Consider the following 22206-nt stretch of genomic DNA (forward strand, 5'->3'; position numbering starts at 1 on the left):
CCCTATATTGTGATTGTGACTCTAACTCTTTGTGCTCATAGTTCTGTGCTGTCAGGTCCATCGCAGACGTACATTTATTGCAGAAAAATACCTTGGGTGATAAATCTGCTTTGATACCTTGCCTGTGCTTAAAAGCTGCGCAACGGATTCAGACACCACAAAAGACACAGAAGCGACAGTTATATTTCGTTTGTGGAGTCTTCTAGACGACATGGAAAGGAAAGATACCATAAAATTGAATAAAGCTGCCGCTCTCCGGTGAATGCAAACTTTATACTGTTCGGAGGACAATAGACACTCTCAGAAACAGAATTAAAGGCCGCGACGGCATCCGGAGCGCCGCGACGCGGTTTCCCGTCGGCACTCGAGCCGCACAAAACGGTCTCCCAGAGCGTCCCGCCAACCGCGCCGAAGGAATTAATTTTTCACTAAATTGACTCCGCTCGCGCGGACCAGGGGAGAGACAAGCCGTTCTCGGAGGAGAAGCGTCGCGACGCTGCTCGCGCGGAATTCCAGGGGACGAGACAATAACCGGCTGAACACCGGCTTTGCCGGGGGCCAGAGAAATGTACGGGGTGTCCTGCGACTGGCAGACTCCATAAAAACGTCGTTCCACTTGAAAAACTGAGTCAAAAAGGTAAAATGAATTTTCGTTCGCCGTCTGATAAAAGCACATCCGTTTCTACTGCTGAAAAAAAGTGTGCTCGTACAAGGCTCCCGTTTCGAAATAATCTGTTCGAGAATTTAATTACTGCGGATAGGAATAAAATGTCTGATCATGGCTAGCCCGTTCTACTTCTTCTACACACTACTGGATACGATGAACCAGCAGTAAACGAATCATTTTCACAAGGAGGGGACTTGTTCTTGTTTCTTAAGTAATTTTTTAGTCTTTATTCTGACTGTATTGTAGATGAAACTCAAACTCACGTTTTGATATTTTACATGCCGAATGAAAACCTTTTTTAACATAAAATAATTTTAGACCGAATAATTTGATGACACAAAAATTCTCGATGCTTTCAGTTGAAATTCCCACGAGTGGAAAATGTTAAAGTAATTACTAAAATCGATTATAATATTTTTTTCAGCATAGGAAAAAATTCTGCTTTAAAATTTTCCAACTCGTCTTGCTGTAGACTCGTTTTCCTGCGACAGGACACAGTGTATTCGTTGCGTGGGTGGCTCGGGTAATTCGAGGCAAGCCATAACCGTGGCCGAGCTTTGTTCAAGCCGGAGAGAGCAAGGGAAAAGGGGAGAGAAACAGAAAGAGAGAGAGTGTGTGTGTGTGTGAGAGAGAGAGTGAGAGAACCGAGACAATACGAAAGTTTCACGACTGACGAATCCGCGGCGGAAAAAGTTCCCGGTGGCAATGGCGGGGATCCTGGCAGCCGAAAAAAACGAGAGAGGCTGGGCTGTCAGAATCGAAACTTCAGAGCGAGTCCTCGGCCCCATTGTCGGCGGCCAACAATCGGCCGGAGCGTCGCGACGTCCGCGGAACCGGCCGAATAAGTGTACGCCGCGGGAATAATGAGAGAAAAAGTCGAATCCGCTTCCGCGTACGACTGTCCACGGGACCGTGTATCCTTTCCACCCCTGTCCACCCCTTTCACCCTCGTTCTGCGTCGGCGTAGCCGTCGACGGACGAGCAATAACGTCGGATATATTCTCCGGCGACGAGCGGATTTTCCGCCGAAAATAAAACGACACGCCGAACACGGCGAAACTCGAGGGGACGTTGCTCGAAACCGCCTGCGTCTGGGAATATTTTTTCTTGAATTAGATACCGCATCCCGGCAGTCGCGAGTTGCTGAAAAATTAACATAATCGAATTACTAGTAAAATTACGCACATTTCATGAAGTTGGTGAGACTTGAAAACATTGATCACTGTGGCTGTGAAAGAACCGCCCAGTGTACGTCCTTCTTCGACTTTAAAAATTCAAAATTTCATTTAAGCTGATTATTTTTGCGTCTCCTTGTGAATTTCCTAAAATGCAATATACACCCTCCTTCTAAATGTACAATATTTCGTTTCCATTTTAAACGCAAGATGTTGGAGCATACGTTGGAACATCAAGATGAGATGTACCGCTTCGAAAACTTACAGATCTGAAATTGCAACTATTTGTGCATCTGATATAAATTAGCGTGCACCGTCTTCGTGATCAGTTGGCAATCACCAGTCCCGAATCACTCCCCGTTATTTGCCGTGGGGAGCACGGTTGCAATTGTCGCGGTTCGCGCAATTCAAACAGGGGATCGAGGCGCTCGTCAGCCGGTATTGATCGTTGTCCGGTGGATCGCCGAATAGATCGCGCCCCCTCGATCCTCGCCGTGTTAAACGGCGGCGAGCGCTCGCCTAATTCGCTTAGTCTTGCCCCGGCGAAAACCACGTTATTATCGGCGTGCCGGTACAAAGGGTTCGCGATCGAGTACCCTCTCGATAACAAAGAGCAATCTGAGATCGATATCGGGCTGCGTGGGCGTGCACAGGGCGCTACCTTGGCTCCGGAGGGCCGATCGATGAACGAGCTGATAAGACGCAGCTGTTGAAACTCGAAATTCTATCAGCGGGAAACGGTCTGTCGCCGGACCACGACTGAGACAACGCCCGTTCCCTCCGTGTGTTTGAGTTGATCTCACCGGGCGACGATTGTTATTTATACACGATTTATGCGAACGCTCGCTCGCGCCACCCAATAGCGCCACTCGGGGATCAACCGGGACGTGCAGATACATATTTTAGATAACGTTGCTCGCAGCTCGAGAACGGCCAGAGACATCGCGCAATAAGCTCGATTTGTTCCCGGCCACGTTTTTCCGGCTGCGGCCGCAGCCGCGTTCCATTAGAATCGAAAACGTTTCACTTTTCTGTAGACGAACGCACCGGAAAACACTTGGAAATTGTCAGACTTCCGCTTATTTAATTGAAAGACGTACAGGCTAGGTTTACAGGAATAAAAGCACTGTTCACTTTGCTGTAATCGATTATAATCCTAGCGTCCAAGAAAACTGTTACAACTTCGTAAAAAGGAATCATATGACGATAAAACTAGACTCGTTTTAAAGCTCAAAACCACTCCTTCCATTCTAACATGGTTTTACACAACTTAGGCGATCGGAAATCGAAGGTTCGAAAGACTCGTAGTTTTCGTGAAAATGCTACGAATTGAAACGTCTCTAAAATCATTGGAAACCTTTTCTCGTGGATGAATCTACCACAGACTTGAAGATTGAAGCCTCCCCTTTGTAACGAGACCTTAAAACTTGACGTACGATTTCTTTTACCGTTTTTATGGAACAGAAGTAATGAACGAGTCTGGTATGTTATATTATTGCAAAGTTGACGGTACAGTTCTCATTCGAAGCTCGATAAAACGTCCAATGAAAATCGTACAGCAAGTTTTATGGGGTCGTTATAAAGGGGAGGCTGTGAGCTTTAAAATGAGTCGAATTTTATCGTCGTACGAGGTTCTTTTACGAAATTATAACAATTTCATTTGAACATTGAAATTGAAGTGAACACGTGTTTCCGTGTGAACATAGATTGAAAAGAATTAAGCTAGAAATTCTAGTGATGATTCGTTGCATATTAATCGTTCGTATACTAGAAAGTACATGTACACATTTAAGTTGCACACAAGAGTTCAAATCCTCTGCAGAAATCGAGAAAAATGAGTTGAAATTTCGGTCGGTTTAAAATGGAAAGAATTTTAGTAACTGCGACAGTATACAGGTCTTAAGTCGGCAGTTAGCCCCAACCCCATCGCAGTAAACTCGCGAAAACTGCTCAATTCTCGCTCGTCATTTCCCGGGGAGCTTTACTTTCCGATCGAGTCACACGATATTCTCGGGAAGACAATAACCTGCTACATTACTTCCCAGGGAGATCCTCCGGATAGCGATCCCGGGGATCTTAGAATTACGGGAATTGGCAATAGGCGAGGGGTTGCGGAATTCGAGCGCGGCAGTTCGCTCGAAATCCAGGAATCCGACGACAACGAGCCTGTTTCGCGTGGCGAAACCTCGCCCCCGTCCTCGTTCCCGAGGATTAATCGATTTGTCTGGAAGGAAAAGGATGCAATAAAGGAAAGTCGATCGGAGGCTTCCAATTAAATGGTTCGCGTCGTCTGCTATGCCGTTTCCAAGGCCATGGGGCCGCTCTCCTTCGATTAACCATCAAGCCTGCCGAAGTGTTCCGTCGTCCTCGTGCTCTGGCAACCATCGAACTTTCGGTAACGAGCCGACGTGCCTGGTAATATTCCCACGGCGAGCCGCGTTAAGGGTTGCCAGCCAGGCCGAGGGCGACAGATAGACACTCGAGGGACAAGAGAGCACTATAGCGCGGCTCTCTCGGACCTCCAGGACCTTCAAGGCCTTCCACGTTGTCGAGTTCACCGAGTACTTTGCAAGTTTCGACGGATTCGGGGTAATGGGGCCGACACTTTTCCCGTACATTGGATTATCGTCCGGCAAATATTGGACGTGTGCATTAGATTATCGTTGTTTGACGCTGCGTATCCTGGGACTGCTTCGCCAAGCCGAGTAGAGGATCGCATCAAGAGAAGGACGATTTCAAGGTTTGGCGATCCAGGAAACGAGGCCTTGAAACTAGACAATAACTCCGCCATTTCCTAATATTTTCTCTTTCCAAAAATTCGTATACAAAGCTGATGGTTCCGTTTAGATCCCTTAAAAATATTAGAATTTTTCACTTCTTAGTTAGCTGTAACAAAATTCCCAAAGTGTGCCGATTTTTGGGAAGTCTCTGTGAACGTTTCTACAATTAACTGTACGAGTAATCACGATTATTTTTTTAATCACGATTATCATAAGGCATGGATTAGATTTCTCGACGTCTCGACGAAATTTCCCTTTACAAGTTAATAAATAATCCACAGAGGTTCACTACAAAAGTGGCGCTAAAAAGGGCACAATAATGCTTTGCAACGGGGAATTACAAAGTAACGAAGAGTGACAAAGACAAAGGAAGAATTGTGAAACAATAGACGGTGTTTTCGCTGACACGGGAAGGCAGGACCAGAAATAATAATCCGGGGGAGGCTGTTGTAATATTTCACGGGTGGAAATTAAGAAATCGTTAGTCACCGAGCCCGGGGTCCCATCAGGCGAGTTTGGCGCTTTAATTAACCCGTTCGCGGAGCGCTCGTCAAGGGAGGACGTCAACGGCACACGTGGAGTGGATGTCTGCGAGACACGATCCATATTTGTTAATCCATCGCGGCTGGGAACGAAGGAGAGAGAGATCTTGACGAGCGAGGCCCGCCCGTCCGACAATGGCTTGTGTCTGGAGCGGTCTGATTAATTTCGCAGCGTCGGAGACCGACTGCTGCTATACTGGAAGATAAATGAGATCATTCCGGGACAATCGAGCATCGAGCCGATCGCGAGACACGCAACAGTCTCGCAGGCCAGATCCGCCGAAAATTCATATCGATACCCGAGTGCCAGAGCGGAACGAGTACCAAGAAGGGTGGATTATGATACGGACCCTATAAATCGTGGGAGGACGTGCGTGCATCTGATCCGAGCCGAATAGCTCATAAATTAAACCGGCTGCGATTTCACGACGATAAGAAACACGGGAACAAGTTCTGTCCGCTCGTTTTGTTCGCCTTATCGTTGACTTGCACTACTGGCGCTGGCTTTGCGAATTTATTCCACCGGAACCGCAAGCATTGCATGAATGATGTTTCGTAGATTTATTCTGGATGGTTTGAAGTAGTACTCTGAATTTTTTCAAGCACCTTCGTTTGGCATTTGCAAAGTTATAATTAGTATTGTACGAATAAAATTGCTTTTCGGATAACATCGGTTGCCGGAAGCATCTATATTGGTTTTCCTCGTTGTAAACGTTATAAATCTGTGTCGGGTAGTCTACAAATAATGCCAGTTGTGATTTCATTATGATAGCAAACCGGAAATACATTTCAGCCGGCTGATTCTCCTGGCGGACTAATCGGTCGGGTAGATCGTTGACTTGTACTACTTGCGCTAGTTTTAAACGCTTGTGGTTGAAAATTTATTTCTCGGAAACTAAAAGGATTGCTCAAATGCTGTTTGGCACATAACGAATTAATTATCAGATCAATTTTGAATATAGAAAAACGTAAGTAAATAAATGAGAAAATTCAAGAAAGAAAATTGCCAGTGGATCGTCTCGACAAAGATCGTTTTACAAGCAGACTAATTTCCTGCCGCTCACCCCCCGCCACCCTCAGGAAAAATAAATTCACTGGCGGGAGCCAAGTATTCGCGTCACGTAGCAGAAGGACACCATCGTACGCGAAATTGCCGGGCAGCTGGCATTAAACCGACCCTCTTGTCTAGCTGGGACCGATCCGGCCGCGTCGATCCGTCGAGCGATCTGGGATCGCGAGCATAATCCCTGTGACCGCGGGCCGGCCTCGGCCCGAAGCACACCCGATGAATACGGATGCCGCAATTCCGCAAATCTTCGCCCCGGGACCCGAGCCTCGCAGCAAGCAGACGCCGCACCGCACCGCACCGCACCGCTTCGGCCAAATTACCCCGACGAACGCGAAACTCTCGTTTCGGGGGTGGCCGCCGACGCCACGGGGAACGTTTAGCTGGTTGTACGGGGGCGAGAGTGCGGCCTGTCGGATCGAACGCAATAAAAAGTAATGATAATTGAGATAAGAAGACGCGATGACCTACACCCGGATGATTCACTTAATGCGCTTCACCTGAGCCGTTATTTCTCCCCCGAGGGATGATTTACTGGATAAAAAGACATTAGTCTTTACGTCCCTTAGATCGGCACTATTCAGGATACGACGGATGCTGGTTCCGTGTTTAGCTCTCGAATTCTCCTCAGTGTACGTTAATCCTTGTTCGTGGGAATTCATTCTTTTTTTCCTAGGAAATTAAATGACGGGAAGAATTCAAGCACAGATCCAATATTGAATTTCTTTTTGGGGTTCGTCTAGTTACATTTTTTTATGAACTTATATTTTGACGAAATGAGCTATAAACACGTTTGGAAGTGACTATTAAGAGCCTCCTAAACGCTTTCAAATCATCCCCCAAACAGATTGACGTTCCACAGGACCGTGGGTCGAAAGAAGCCACCCTCGGACGATTGGGGGTGGAAATTATCAGGCGGATCGATGGGGGGGGGGTTAATATTCATGGGAGTGGTACTGGATAACGCGTCCTAGGCACTCGTAAAACTACTATTAACTGGAATCCGAAACAGGTCCGGGTAAACTTGTATTCCCAGCGGCGATCCCCTTTCCGGTCGGAGTAATTCGAGTGGCGCGGGGGTTGAAGGGTGACTTGTGGCGACGTCGGATAAACCGGGAGCAGAAATTGGGTACAACAAAGTCGGATATACACCGGGAATGTGCGTGTAGGACAGAGCGTCGCTTTGTTCCGTTTTCGCACACACGCACCCCTTGAAACGTCTCTGGGAAAACGGGGGTTGAACGTGTATTATTTTTAAAAGTCGTGGGTGTGGCCTAGCGAGTAACATATATAATCGGAAAATTGTCGCTTACGACTCCAGTTTGAAATAAAAACTGGAACGAAGAAGACACCCGTTTTATGAAGGGAGACTATAGTAAGGGATGAAGGGGAAGCTATGGCAGGAAGAAAAATTCTGTGAATAATCAAATATTAACTGGAAGAATTCTAGAATGGAAAATATGTTGCACTCGTTTCAAAGGGGAATTTTAGAATGCAGGAAACAGCCCCTATTCGGTAAGGGATGAAGGGGAAGCTATTACAGGAAGAAAAATTCTGTTCTATAATAAAATATAAACTTTAGTCGAATAGAAAATTTGTCCTGTTCGTTTCAAGTAGAAACTGTAACGAATAAAACATCCCCTATATCGGAAAGAAAATTCTGTTGTACGGTAAAATATTAATTCAGAGAGGTTTGGAAGTTGGAAGGGGTGGTGTAAGGGGTGAGAAGTGGGCTGCAGACGGTCAAACGTGAAAAACTACCCCCGTTTGGAGCGACGAATCCCGTAAGGGGGGCACGTACTTCATTTCATACTTCGACTGGCTCACGCGCGCCGCGGCCGCGAAACTTATGGCAGCTACGACATCCACGGGGCATAGAAGAGAGACGATGGTGTGGGTGTGGAAAAAACGTCGGCGCACAGTTCGAAGGGTGAAGGGGTTGGGCGAAGCCAGCCTCCATCGGACTGTCTGCGAATTATTAAACATAACGGTGAAATATCGCGGCGGCCGATACGGGGGTGGCACGAAGGGGGAGCAACGTGAGCTGCTTGCGCAACGGGCATTTTCGCTTTGTGTATTCGGCTTTCTGAGAGCAAAGAGACCGAAGGGGGTGTGCGGGGGTGGCCGCATCGATGCATTCGACAACGGCGACGCGATTATTCGGCTCGAGAGTGTTTGATCGATGCTGCCGACGTTGCGTGCCGAGAAACGCCGTCGCAACCCTCTCTCTGTCTCATTTTTGCCTCGTTTCGAATACGCGAACAGCAGTAATGCGTTTATGAATTCGGGGGTGGGTTTTTTGCTCGACGCACAGCCCGATGCACGGGATAAATGGGCATCGACGGGCTTAACCCTCGAGGCGCCAATGGTGCAATTAAGGCGCGGCCAAATTATTTCTTCGCGTGAAAAATGATTTCATCCCCCGTGGCACGGTTCCATTGATTTTCAAAATGTTTACCCCTGTTGATACAGTGATTAACACTAAACCTATCGAGCTTTAAAAATCACTGATATATGTTGCCTTATAAATGGACTGCGAATCTTTACGCAGAACAAAAATTGTCTGCATCAATTGTAATAACCAGGGGTCAAATTTTCACTGCTTTAAATTGCCTCTACTGGTTTTTGTCATACCGCAGTCTACTTATAAAAATAACAAGATTGAATTTATTTGGACTTCGCGCGATTCGTGTTAGAATCTCTACTAAATATATTTACTGAATCATTTCCCACGAAAGATCACGCAGAGATTTGCCGATCATTCTTCTGAAGACAGAGAAGAATTTTTCTGGAAATAACGGAGAGAACTTAAAAACCCGCCGGCTAAAGGACTAGAGCCGGTTCGTTGTTCTAGGACAAGCCAGGAGGTAAATCTGGGCTTTATCTGCGAGTGTCGCGTCTATCCGTGCATTTTCGCCGGATATCTCCCCGAAAAGGAGAGATCTCCTGAGCAAACGGAAGACGCAGAGTCCCGTCAGGCTCGTCCGGAGCCAGACAAATACGTCTGGCAAACAAAACATTTATACTCCGGTGTTTTGCACAGCCGGTGTCGTCCCCCCTCCGTTTCGCGGACCGGAGACATCCATTCGTAGAAAAATCCGCGGGCTCGTGGAAATTCGATTACCGGCACTCCGGGCCGAACGAATGCGTTCCACGAAGCCGCGCCGTGGAACAACAAACCCGGAGCTAATGCTGTTTACAGGCTTAGACTCGCGCGCCACGGGGAAATCCTTTCGAACGACTTTCCTTAACGCCGATCGCGATACCCCGAGAAAATGGTTAAAAGCACCGAGCTTCGAATTAGCTTCCCAATCCTCTCGCTTCTTCCCGCCGTTCTCCGCCAGCGATTTTATCGGGAAAAAGAGAAATATCCGATTGGGAACTCTTGCGGTGGGAATCTATGAATTGTTTGCTCCGTGGTCTGACTTTTAGACGAATCCTGGCTCACCGGAAAATAAAGTATTTACTGAGTTTAGTGTTGGACTGGAGGAGATGTTCCTTATAGCGAAAATTGTTTTAAAGTGTCTGCTGAATGTTCATCTTGCTTCTTTTTATTTGTACTTGACTCTGATTTTCGTGGAAGAACGTATTTGCTATAAAATCCAAAAAGGTGTCGATGCTGGAAAAATATGAATCAACAAATTTTCTTCAATGATACAAAATATTCTGTAGAAAATGATTTGCCCTCTGGAGCTGCATGAATTTTTAAGGAGCGACTTTACCAGCGAGAATCTGTAAATATTGACTAGAATAGCAACAAGTTCTGAACAGTTTAATGAATCTGCCATCAGCCCCGACGCCTCGAGGTCCCACCCAGCAACAAAGAAACATAGTTACACCGTCTGCATGGCGGAGAAGTTGTCGGTTCCCCGAATTCTGATTTCTCGAGGGACGATTTCGCCTAACGCGAGATTCCAGGTGAGGAGACGTCTCCGTCGGCAGGCGACTGCAGTTACGATTATGGCAGTCCCCCTCGTCGGTCCTACTTACGACATATTAGCGACTCCTGAGACGGCCATTAACCGGGCTCTTACAAGATAGACCGTAACATTAGTTGACGCGACGATTGCCGACCTCTGACTCGTCTCTCCGCGTCTCTCGGCCTCTCTCCGAGGAGTCTGGCGTCTCGGCTGCGATAACAGCACACGTGTCGCTTGTCTAGATAAAGTTCAAGCCTGTCGCGAGCGAATTGCTCGGCGTATCTCAGCTAATTGTTATTAATCGCCACTTGTCCGACGTTCTATTTCGGTCCTGTTCGCTCGCGAACGCCTAATTCGAGACGCAGTGTTCCGCGGATCTCGAAACGAACGATTCGAACGAGGCTCCACCTAACTATGCCGGAGACAGCCGTGGTTCGTATATATCAGATTACGGTAACAGTAACGCCCGCGGATTAAGGCTCTCGCTCGGTGATATATTCTAATTGCAGAAGGGAGTTCAACTTAAGTGAGATTCACCGGTGTTCGAGTTGGCCCGGTAATACCGCCATTAGCGCGGGCAATGAACTACGAACTCTCGGGCTCGGGACGAAGAACCGTCCCGAATCAGCTGGCAAAATTTCATTCACCAGCGTGGCGGGGATTCGACGAGAAACTTCGCCGAATTCGAAACGAACGAAACCCCCGAACGCCGTGGACTCGATCAATTCGACGCTCTTCCTTACTTCCACTTCATGTGAGACGTTCGCTATAGTGTGCTTGCGGCGGCGGAGGTTGTCGAACCTCGGGGGAGTTCGTTCTACGTGGCTCATATCGAAAACCCATAAAAATTAATGTTCCACGATAGCGGCGCGCTCGTAGACGCGCTGATCTATACAGCCGCAATCCGATTACCGTCACCGGCGTCCGAGGATCCTGATCAGCCCCGGGGTTTACGCGAACCGTTATCCGTTTCGGTATGTCCTCGTCGTCGCTAACATTGGCCGCCATCCAACGGCGCTAATGGCATTTAATTGACCCTCGTCGATGCGTCTCCTACTTGGCACGAGCGCCATTCCCTCGTACAGACTCTCGATAAACTACTTCCGGGGCGTCGGAGACCACATTTTCTTGAGGAATATGCAGGACACACAGGGAATTGTTTCATATTGAAAAATTCAATTTTGATACTTTCAGCAAGAATTGACCTTCTTTTAGAAATCAGGTTTCTGTTTTAATTGAAAGTTGCATTTGGTTCGCCATGAGTCTGCCGCCGAGTACATCGGCTTGAACCGATCGATGGCGACGGGTATCTACATACATACATAGAAGCAACCAATACATCAGCGCGTGGTCACTCCGGCAGAAGTGTCCGCCGGTCCGAAAATAACGGGGCCGTTTTCCCGGGGTCGAACGGCCGATCTTCCAGATATTAGAGTGTTTATCCAGGCTTTGCGAGCACACTCGACGCATTGTCTGTTTGTCTGAGAGCAGGCCGGGTCTCCCGCAGGACCGGCTAACGACATTAGCTCGGGATTTGTCTTCGGGGGTGGATCCGCGCGACCGGCAGCCTGTATACCCTATTAATATTACTGCTGTATCACTGTTTCGCCGGACTCGGTGTCGTTAAGGGAGATGTACGCGCAGATAAGGCAAACAGCCGGTTCCAGGGTCGACTAAGGGATCGTCGCGAGCCCTTTGTGCCCACCCGGAACTTTATTACGACCGCCTCTAATGGGAAACGACGATTCCGTTCCTTTTTTAACGGCCACGGTCGCCGAAATCGGGCTAATGGATTCTGCGACGCCGAAGAAACACGGGGACACCACTTCGGGGAGTTTCTGATTGCCTTGCGACACTTCCGGAGGGTGCAGGCCTGCGAAGATGATGGAACAAAGATTTTCAAGTACGTCCATTAGACGGAGCACCGCTAAATCCGTTTGCCGGAGCTTTGACTTCGGCTTAAGAAAAACTGAATAACGCTACTGTCTTTTTGGGGGTGTAACGCAACCCCTAGCGAGCTAAACAAATTTCTCTCGAACCCCAATTTTTCTAAATCAACCCTCCGAAATTTATATCCACACGAAGGTCCACAGGACAAAATGTAAAAAATCATCCGTAACAAAAATATTCGAGATTAGCAAAGGGTTAATGTTGAGGGAGTTATGTGTTAAGTAATAAATAATTGCAGTCTTCATTTCACCGGAGATAGTAATATTGTAAGAGACCCTTTTGTCGAGATAGATTGCGTTTCAGCGCGCACGAGACCTCCCAGCACGAAAACACGAGTCGTTCGGGTAGCGAGAGACCCCGGCGAGCATTATCTCCGGAGAACGAAGCATAATTATATAAACAGCGATGCCAATCCGCTCCGTAATAACGACAGAAACGGCGAGGCCTTGCCACCCCTCGGGAGAGACCCATGTAAGGGCTGCTTCATTAAATACTCGGGTCCCTGAGAGAGCAGCGTCCCTGCCTCGAAATAGTCAATGATTGTAATAATAATTACGCTATATTAATAATCGTGGATTACGTTGCCTCCGTGCGTCTCTAATAGGTCGCCGTCAGCGAAAACAGTTCTTAATTATGCTTGCGGGGGTGGGTTCCCTTTGCGGGGCCATGGTTTTCGAACGATTGATCAAACGAAGCCTGTTGATCACTATTGAGCACTATTAAATGACGGGAAGGGACACTGCAAGAATCATCAAGAGGTAGAACGGACTTTGAAGAAACTATCATACTTTATTAAATATTTTTTACGGTGGTTTATTTATTACAATAAGCGGTACTGTTGCAATTGTAGTGATAAATGATATGGGAGACAAATTATTAAGTGGAATAAGACGCTTATGAGCAGACAGGCGAATGAATCAGGGACGTCGAAAATTTTAAGTGGAATAGGATGCTTGTAGACAGACGGGGAAATTGAATCGTTACATTTCTACTTCAATTCTCTTTGAAATCCATACATTCGGGCCTATTGAGATAATTTATTATAATATTATTCGTAATAAACGCACACAAGATTAATAATCAAAGCTTTCCGTAACGAATCTCCATGCTCAGCAGAAGGATCGACAAATGTTAAATCTCAGCAACTATACAGCACTACGAACAACAAAACCAGCCCCCAAAAATGCCACCCCTGGCCAGACCAGCCTCTGCAACCCTTAAGCAGTGATCGCTCTCCGAAACATCATCTTTATTCCCGATAATATAATCGGTGGGTGCTCGCTGTCACGGTAACACGCGAAACGAGGATAAAACCAGCTGGAAGGGAAAAACCAATTTGAAAACGCTTCATTGTCCCAATGTCAACCGCTGGCTCCTCGTTCCACCTAATCGAGCGCAATCACGGCTCGTTCCGACCCCGGGAAACGTTCCGCGAGCAGTTCTCGTTTAAGATTCCGAGGAAAGAGCAAATGAAAATCAAACGATACCGGATTAAGTGTCTTGAAAAGTCGATGGAGTCGGGCCCCTCCTCGTGGGGATGAAGCGTTATTAATGACGAGGGGGTGACAGCGAAGGCTGTCGTCCCTCGGCTGACAACGCAGTCGCTGCCGTTCCGACCTGGGAAGCCTAATGACGATTAATTCGATGTCTTGGTGACGCCTCCAAGCAACGACAGGTCCCCGGACTTCCGTTTCGTGCTACGACTATGTAGAGAGAGAGAGAATCGCTAGCCGAGCCATTAATCAACGAGAATGAGCATCACGCGAATAATAATCGATCCCCGGACCCTCCGCGATGCTCGACCGCCTCCGGCAAACGCTCGCGAGTATGCGAGCTCAGCTCCCTAAGCGCCCTTCGCGGGGGGTAAACAATCCTTTACGGGGGGAAGTACATGCAGAATTTCAGCTGCGTTGCGTGTAATTATTGATTTCTGCGGCTATTGATTGAACCGGCGCCCAGTCTTCACCCCTTTGAACAACACATTCGCCGGCTGACTGTAATTTTTGGGAGCCGTTGTCGATGGCAATTTTTCACTGTTTCCTTTGTGAAAAATTTGGGGGATGTTGTGGAGCCTGCTAGGTATACTGAAGAATTTGCTTGGAATTTCTTAATCCATTTCAGGTGTTGCATAAAATTATAGTTTTTTGTTTTAGAATAGACGATACAAAATAGTCACAATACAAAAGGGGTGATTTTATATCCTCAAATGTACAAAAGGGTATAACGAAAAAGACTGTTCTTGAATTTTTCTGACAATCAAACTAAAAGCTTAGCGAATAGTTTCTGCAGTTAAACAATGAAGTAGCCGTATTATAACAGCAATAAATATATTTTCTAGTCGATGTGACACTGATCTAGCATAAAGAAAATTGTTTCCGTGTTTTCGTCTTTCAGGAGGATGATCCAGCTTTATAGTAGCATGATGAATTTTACGATTGAAGACTGCACAGAGGCACGGCAGAGAGCGGGCAAGGATTCGGGTAACAGGCGGCGATTAAAGGCTCGAGAGTCGCAGCCCCTAAATTGCCGTGAAAATACGAGTGGCCCATTAATCAACCGTTCGAGCCAATATCCATCCCCTGAATAATAAACCGATCCCCGGGCCCAAAATGGATTTTTGCCTGGAGCGATTCGCTGCGCTACCCCGATACCGAGGGCAGTAACGACACCCTTACAACGACGACGGCTGCATAATCGGAGGATTTCGGATTCCACCCTTCCCCCACCGGTGGTGCACTTCATCTCATGCAACTTTTATAAAACGAGAAACGATCGCGCCCGCTGTCCCGTAAAAAATCCTTTGAATCCCGTGCAAACGAAATAGAGTCGCCCAACCCGAGGGATCACGGGATTCGAGAATAATGCCGGAGGACTGTATCATTCTTTGTCTGCATGTTTAACCACTTTTTTACAGTATGTTCTTGTACCATATGTCTTCAAATAGACGAAATTCTGCTTGAGAAACGCGAATAATCACTGTGAAGGGATGTTTCTCTGTTTGATCAAGTTTATGTTCTACTACTTGCTTTGACATATTTATTATTATCTTTCTTTATGTTACAGTGAATCTATAACAGCCTGTTTTTGCATCAGAGAGTTTAGAAACAGTAAAATAAAAATAAAAGTTTATATGTCTGACCAATTCAATGCTGTACTACTTGCTGTGTCATATTTATTTCTTTCTCTCCATCTTAGTAAGTGTAGAACAATCTATTCTTTTATCAATATGTCCATAAGTAAACAAAATTCTATTCGGAACACGAAAGCACATTTATTGAAAAGAATAGTATAAACGTCTGATCGATTTATTGCTGTACTACTTGCTACCCCACATATTTCTATATTTCTTTACCTCCTCGACAACAAAGTCTCTAACTTCGCGTACAGTTTAGGAGACATTTAACGAAGCAAACTAATCAATTTCCTCTGAATACCCATCTCAATTTGCGTCTCCACACAGCAGACGATTTTTCTTTTTTCAAAGTTATCCCGACATAAATTTAATGAATGAATGAATAAATTCCGGAACGAAATCACGGTTAGAATTCCGTAACGAACGTCGGTGTAGTCGATCGATCACTTTGCCCGGCTCGCGGCAACCGGAAAACACATGCATAATGAATGAAAATATCGAAAGTAGCCGGACTAATATTTGAATAATAGCTCGCGCAAGAATTTATTCGGGCAGCGTGCAACTCCCGATCGCTCACCGCCATATTTCAAGCTTACATTACCCGTCCTCTCACCCTCCGACAGTGTTACATATTTTACTCTACATTATTCATCCTCTAACCCCGGCGTCCTCATATTGCATAGTAAGAAGCGTTTCGTCCCTTGACGTTCCAAGAGGGTGAACGTCATATACCCTTTAAGACTGCCACTGACCGACAGAGATCCCTTAAAGGTCGTTAACTAAAATTGTTTGCCAAGTCTCTCTCGTAATTCACTCGAGGCGCATACCACCGAGTTCCAGCTGCATTTTGACAGTGTTCCAACGACGAATGCAAAGACATCGGTGATCCGGCGACGGAGAACAAAGAACGGCTCCGAATATCAATGGGGAACGGCGTGGATTTTAAGGAGTCCATTCCCGAAGAAGAATCGCGACCCGCACCTCATACGTCATTCCTTTTCCCGGGAAACCGACGTCGGGGAGAGAACCGTGCTTTATGGAACGCGATAAAGCTCGCCCGAAAAATTCCAGCCGTGCAGAGAGCCCCCCCCCCCCCCCCCTCGAACAGAGATCATGCTATTTTTTCCCTGGGAACTTTAACCACGAAGCAGGCGTCTTCGAGGTAGCGAAACCTGACACTTTTAATTTTTGGAAGCCTTCGATCATTCCTCATCATACTTTAGCAGCATGGCAACTTTTTAAACGATTGGTATTCATCTCGAGCACTTCTTGTATGTTCAAGTGATAACAGGAGAGTCCAGAGAATGATGAAATAAAAATTTAATTTGTCCGTCGTAGAAGGTGTTTGCCACCGAAATAAGCAATTAGAGAAATGTCGAGATGCCGAAGAGAAATCGCTGAAATATTAAGAGCGTCGGGGCGGGGGGCATATTTCGGGCTTCGGTAACGCGGTTCGAACGGACCTTAACAAATTCCCCGGTTTGGCCCGCGTTCCCGAAGGCGTCGTTCCTTCCGCGAGAATGATCCACCCTTATAAATTTCGCAACGTTTTATTCTCTCCTCGATCTTTCCACCCGGCCGTTCGAGTGCGGATTTTTACGATACCGCGCGCAGCGTCGGCGCGGCTCCCCTATTCACGAGGAAACATGTAAATACTTATGACGAACGTCGCCCATACGCGATTTCGTTTCACGACTTCGTTCCGTTTCTCGTCTCCGATCCCCGGTCCCGCTCTTTATTATTTTCTTTTTTCTGGCCGCCCCTTCATCGCTGATCCAACCGACAGAGTATCGTCCGGGTCGCGTAAAGACGCCGGTTTTACGGCGTCCGGCTTTACGAGGGCCTCTTAGAAATATTTTACTCCTCTCCCTCTCTCTCTTTCTTCGACCCCTGATATGCCGTTCCATCTTGCCACTATTCAATGGACATCGTTTTGTGCGAGATCCGCGCGCGATCTTAAACCGCGAGAGTGCGACAGCAGGCAGCCTCCGCAGGAAAGCGTTCCATAAAAATGCAAAGTATTCTGACTCCTTTGAAACTAAATGGAAACATTGTGGCTCTCGGAGCCGTGGGAAAGTCTTGCAGAGAGAAAGGATTCTTACGTTCTACAAACCGTGATTTAAATATTTCAAAATTGATGACTAGACCGCGGATCTTTATGCGAAATAAAAATTGCCTTCATCAATTGCAAGGCAATTAAAAGAAGTTCTATAAAAATTGAGATTTTCATGCTATGTACTAATTTTTGTACCGAAGCACCGATAGTAGACAGACTCAGTATCGGCGCAGCACGCGATAAATGCGGTCCATCGGGAACAAAGGCCAGCGAAGATCGAGAAACCGTAGCAAATCCTCGGGAGTGGAGACTTAATACGCAACAGCACCCTCGAAGCTACTCTAAAAGATCAACGGAAGACCCAGAAGACCGTCCGAAGAGCCAGCATCCACCGCTTACCGGGCAAAGTGGAGTGAAGACCGAGCGGATCCGCAAATCTCCTCGGCAAAGCGGAATTAAGTCCTCTCGATTCGAAAAAACGGGTGCGGGGGTGGAATTAAGAGTCGCGACGATTCACGGATTCCCTCGGAAAGAGGGGAGACCTTGCCCGCAGCTGATCCGGGGTGCACGGAATTGATTAGAAAAAGAGAAAGACCGTGCCCGTGCCCATCGGCTAAGTCTCCGTGGGGACGTTTCCTTTGTATCGGTCAGGCCGAAAATTCGATTGAACGCCGGGCGTTCGATGCTCGTTCCCCTTTTCTTAGGCATCAAAGAAGAGCCGTCCCCCATTTTTGAAGGGCCTCGGACGAGACCAGCGTCCATTTGATCTTCCTGTTTTTACGATCGTGCGCCACCTACCGAAACATGTAAATGCGAGCCGGAATCCCTTTAGCGGACTTCTCGCAAGGCCATCCCCTATTTTCACCACCGGGGGGCCGCCCTATGCATTGAGCCGTGCGTGTCACTTTTTCGACCTAACGCGATCGTTAGGCCGGGATTATGCTGATAACATATTCACCCGGGGGAGTAAACGTATGGACGATCGACGGACCAGCCGATAAACCCGCGGACGACGACGCCTTTTTCTTCGACGACCTGTGACACGGCTTTGCCTCCGTCGTTATCGCTATGTTTTATTTTTGTGGACGCTGTATCCGAGCATAATCTTCCTTCAAACTGGCGGGAGTGTAAATTCGACTCTTTCTTCGTTTCATAAATGCATGAAATCTGCAGTCTATAACAGTGATAGGATACAAAAGAAGAAAATGAATAATTGACAAGGCGTATTTTTCGGTACGTTTTCCGTAGCGAAGTCGAGCGCAGAGTGCACGAGACGTCAACAGGAAGAGAAGGGCGTCGAAGGGCCGGTAGCCAAGGATACATCAATGAATCGAGCTCGAAGTGGGGGAGAACGGGGCGAAATGGATTGCTTGGACAAACTGGAATTACCAGTTACACAATGCGTCTCCACCCGGCGAAGGTTATTCAAGGTGAGAGCCGTACGGAACGATGAAATTCGAACCGCTTTGAGGATGTTTCCACCGGCGCCACCCGCGCCAAATCTAATTTCGATCTCTCTCCTCTCCGGGACTACTCTCTCCCGCGGAGTCGGAGAGTCTAAAGCCAGTTTAGAGAGACTCTCCCTTTCGCTGTCGAAACTTTGCACTCCATCTGTCGATAACCCGCACTAAAATGCTCAAACAAGTTCGCCAGGTTGTTGCCGAAATGGTTCAGACAGGGATCCGGTCAAACTTGAAAATTAAGGGTTCGGCATCCTTGCCCCCTTAAGGGCGTGTTGTAATCTGAGAAAGCTGCCAAGACGATTCCGAAAGCGTTTTATTGGCTGATATATTATCATACAGCAACTCCGAAAAATTTGCAACCTGGAGCAATGACGTGAAAGCGATTATTAAGCACAATCGGCGAAATTCCGCTGGGTTCGCAATTACCGGGGACACAATGGGGCCCCGTGGAGGCTTGTGTCCCGGGTTTCCACTCGAAACTCGGGGGGAACGCGGATCGAGAATCATCGAGATTCCGGAAAATTTTGTTCGCGCAGACCCATTTTCCTTTGGGGCTTTGATAAATAATAAAACGTGTGGGTGGCGGGCGGGAGGGTTGCGTAGCGGGGAATCAGACGGCTGCGCGTCGTTTCCTTCTGTGCCTCCCCTTTCAGCGAAAGTAACAAGGAGATCGGCTGCTGGGGGGCATTGAAAGAAACGGGAGAAGGGAAAGGCCTCGAGAGTCTGGCAAAATCGAAGCCTGCATTGTCCGAGTTTCGAGTGGGAGCTCGCGTGTTCCGGGGCTGAACCACTCGAACCGGGCTTCCTTCGAGCCTGCTCGAGTGCTCGGGATGGAAAATGTCGAGCGCAAACTCGATACAACGGCTAACGAGAGGCCCGATCGAGCCCGCGTAGCCCGCGCAGCCCGCGCAGACCAGAAACGAAGGGGAAAGTGCAAGTGGAATTAAGCTCCTGGAGGGAGAGAGCGATGGAGAGAGAGAAATCCGCGGGAAATTCTATTTGCGTGTCGCCGCTGCTCGCTCCGGAAAGAAGCTCCGAGCGATTTTCCGCCGGGAAACTCCTCGAGGACCGTCTTCCAGGTCGGATTATTTATGACGACGGAGCAGAAACTTTAATCGCAGCCGGGAACTTGACTTTGGATCCTCCGACGACGCTGGGAACACGGTCGCGTCGCAGTCTGGAGGATGAGATCTGACAGGTATCTCGAGGTAATAATTAATATCAGACGCGGCTGAAATTCTAGCCAATCATCTCCGTGCCGGGACTCTGTCTCTATTGTTAATTGATATCCTCGAGAAATCTTGAGTTTCCCCGACGGAGAGGAGGGTCCTTTTTCCTATGGGGATATCATTCGAAGCACGACCGGCCGACGAGGAAATTAGTTTCCGCCCCTAATTACGGGAATAGTAACGAGGGATCGATCAAACTGGGCCTGCGGGCGACGGAACCGGGGGACACAGGAATTCGAATAATAACAGGGACTCTCGGAGAGGCGGGAGAAGGTGGAACGAATTCGAAAAGAGCGCTAAGCCGACGAGGGAAACACCGGGACCGGGTGAAATTCCACCCCGAAGACGAGCTGTACCGGGGTCGATGACCAATTAGCGATCCCCGGGACAAGGGTCGCGCGTAAACAGGGCACCGCGTAGCTGGGGCAACGAGTCTCGAGGTCAGGATGATTATTAAAGACTGGGGTGTGAACCACGACGCTTCGGTGCCTGCTCGGACTTTCTTAGGCCGCTTTCAACCTCCTTTGAGGCTCCAAGAACCTGTTCCTATCTTCTAAAAGGAAAACCAAAGGAAAACGCAGAGTCCTGGCTTGGAAGTTGGAAAACTGACTTTGGGAATTTCCTTGAAAGTTGAAAAGAATTTAGGAGATTATGTGTGAAGTACTAAGTGTAATTACAGTAGACTTAACAAGCCAATATAGATTTTTAAGTAGCTTTTTGACATAGTACGATCATTGAAAATTTTATTGACAGACTCTTGTTAGATGCTTAATTTTACTTATTATGTTTAAATGGAAGACAAGGTGAACGTGGTTTAATCCCGTTTGTTGCACTTCCATTTTGTTTCACACAGATGTGAGGATTCTTTCCGGAAGTATAAAGGTTTCAAGTGTAGGCTGTACGGTTAGAAGAAGCTAATAGTAAAGTACCTACAAATGAGTATTTATGAATGGAGCTCGTAGCACGCATCGTAGTAAAACTTACTACGAGCACGTGCTCGTGTACAAATCGTCGCCGTTGCACTACTATTAGAGTTTGAGCGAACTATGTGGCGCTGTGGATAGACCTCTCATGGTGTATCTAGTGGTTCCGATTAGGCTTCGATTAGGCTCCGATTAGGCTCTTGTACCGACTCGACGTTGACAGGGTAAGTAGAGTGCGAGTGCATTAACTGAATATTAAAAGCTTGTTGCGTCAGTTCGCCAAGGATACGGTGATTAGGGTACAGAGTAGGCCTGAGTTAGATCAGGCTTCTATTAATAGTGATTACTAGCTGATGTAGCAAGTTGTGTCCTTGAGTGCGCTTGCTAAATATTCATGCTTGGATTAGAGCGTGAATCAGAGTGAACAAGAATATTGGGACACAGTAGGTCTAGATTAGGTTGGATTTAGGCTCGCGTTGGTGCTGATTCGACGCCGATAGAGCAACGTGAGTCCACCCGCGCACTTAACAAATATCAAAGCTCGAATCAACGTGTGAATCAGAAGAGGATAACAGGATTAGGGCAACGTGGGTCGGGGTTAGGCACTGTTTGCTCGATCGGTGGCTCCAGAAATCCGAGTATTCCGCGCCTCAGCATCCTCAGGCATCCATCCGTGTCTATGGCAAAGGATGATCGACGGGTCGTGGAAGAATTAAGGGCGGAGGGACAGACAGCAAGAGCGAGGGAGGATACAGCCCCGGGGTCCATTGACAAATTTGCCAGCGGGCAAAAAGGCTGCTTGGTATGCATCCCTCGCTCGGTCCATCGGCCATGCAAGACCGACAGAGCTTGTGGGAACGCGTGTGCGCGTGACGTGTGTCGCGCGTCAGCTTTCCTCCACGCCGCCGTGAAATATTCCTCGCGAAACGGGAGGCGGGGTATAGGATATACGTGTTCCTCTTATCCATCGTCGAGACGTCGGGAAGTTTTCCTTTTTAACGAGCCGAGCCCCGACGTTCCGCTCGCAATTCCTCTTCAAGGTCACGGATGATCGATGGCCCCTCCCAGCCACTGCGGGGGATGTTTCGTCTTTATTATCCTACCGCCCCGTGGAAGAAGCGAATTTTCCAATGGAATGTTTCTTTCAAGCTCGCCAGACAGATCCCGCAGTCGATGCTCGTGAAATTTCTGACCGTGGAAGCTGCAGTTTTCTCTTTTCTGCCGAGCTCTCGAAGCTCTTAGGTCTATTAAATTTTAGTCAAACTTGCTTTCATTCTCACAAGACAATCAACAATATATTTA

At 47.6% G+C, this 22206-nt stretch overlaps 1 protein-coding gene across 1 annotated transcript in view; it reads right to left on the bottom strand.

The window, feature by feature from the left end:
* Positions 1 to 427: 427 nt before the first annotated feature.
* Positions 428 to 22206, bottom strand: part of LOC143357941 (headcase protein-like) — a 237343-nt gene continuing 215564 nt past the window's right edge. The window contains exon 6 of the transcript XR_013082905.1: positions 428 to 442. The gene's annotated coding sequence lies outside the window, so the exon portion shown is untranslated. The remainder of the gene's footprint in view (positions 443 to 22206) is intronic.

This window comes from Halictus rubicundus, chromosome 10 (assembly GCF_050948215.1).
Source record: "Halictus rubicundus isolate RS-2024b chromosome 10, iyHalRubi1_principal, whole genome shotgun sequence".
Taxonomy (NCBI): Eukaryota; Metazoa; Arthropoda; class Insecta; order Hymenoptera; family Halictidae; genus Halictus; species Halictus rubicundus.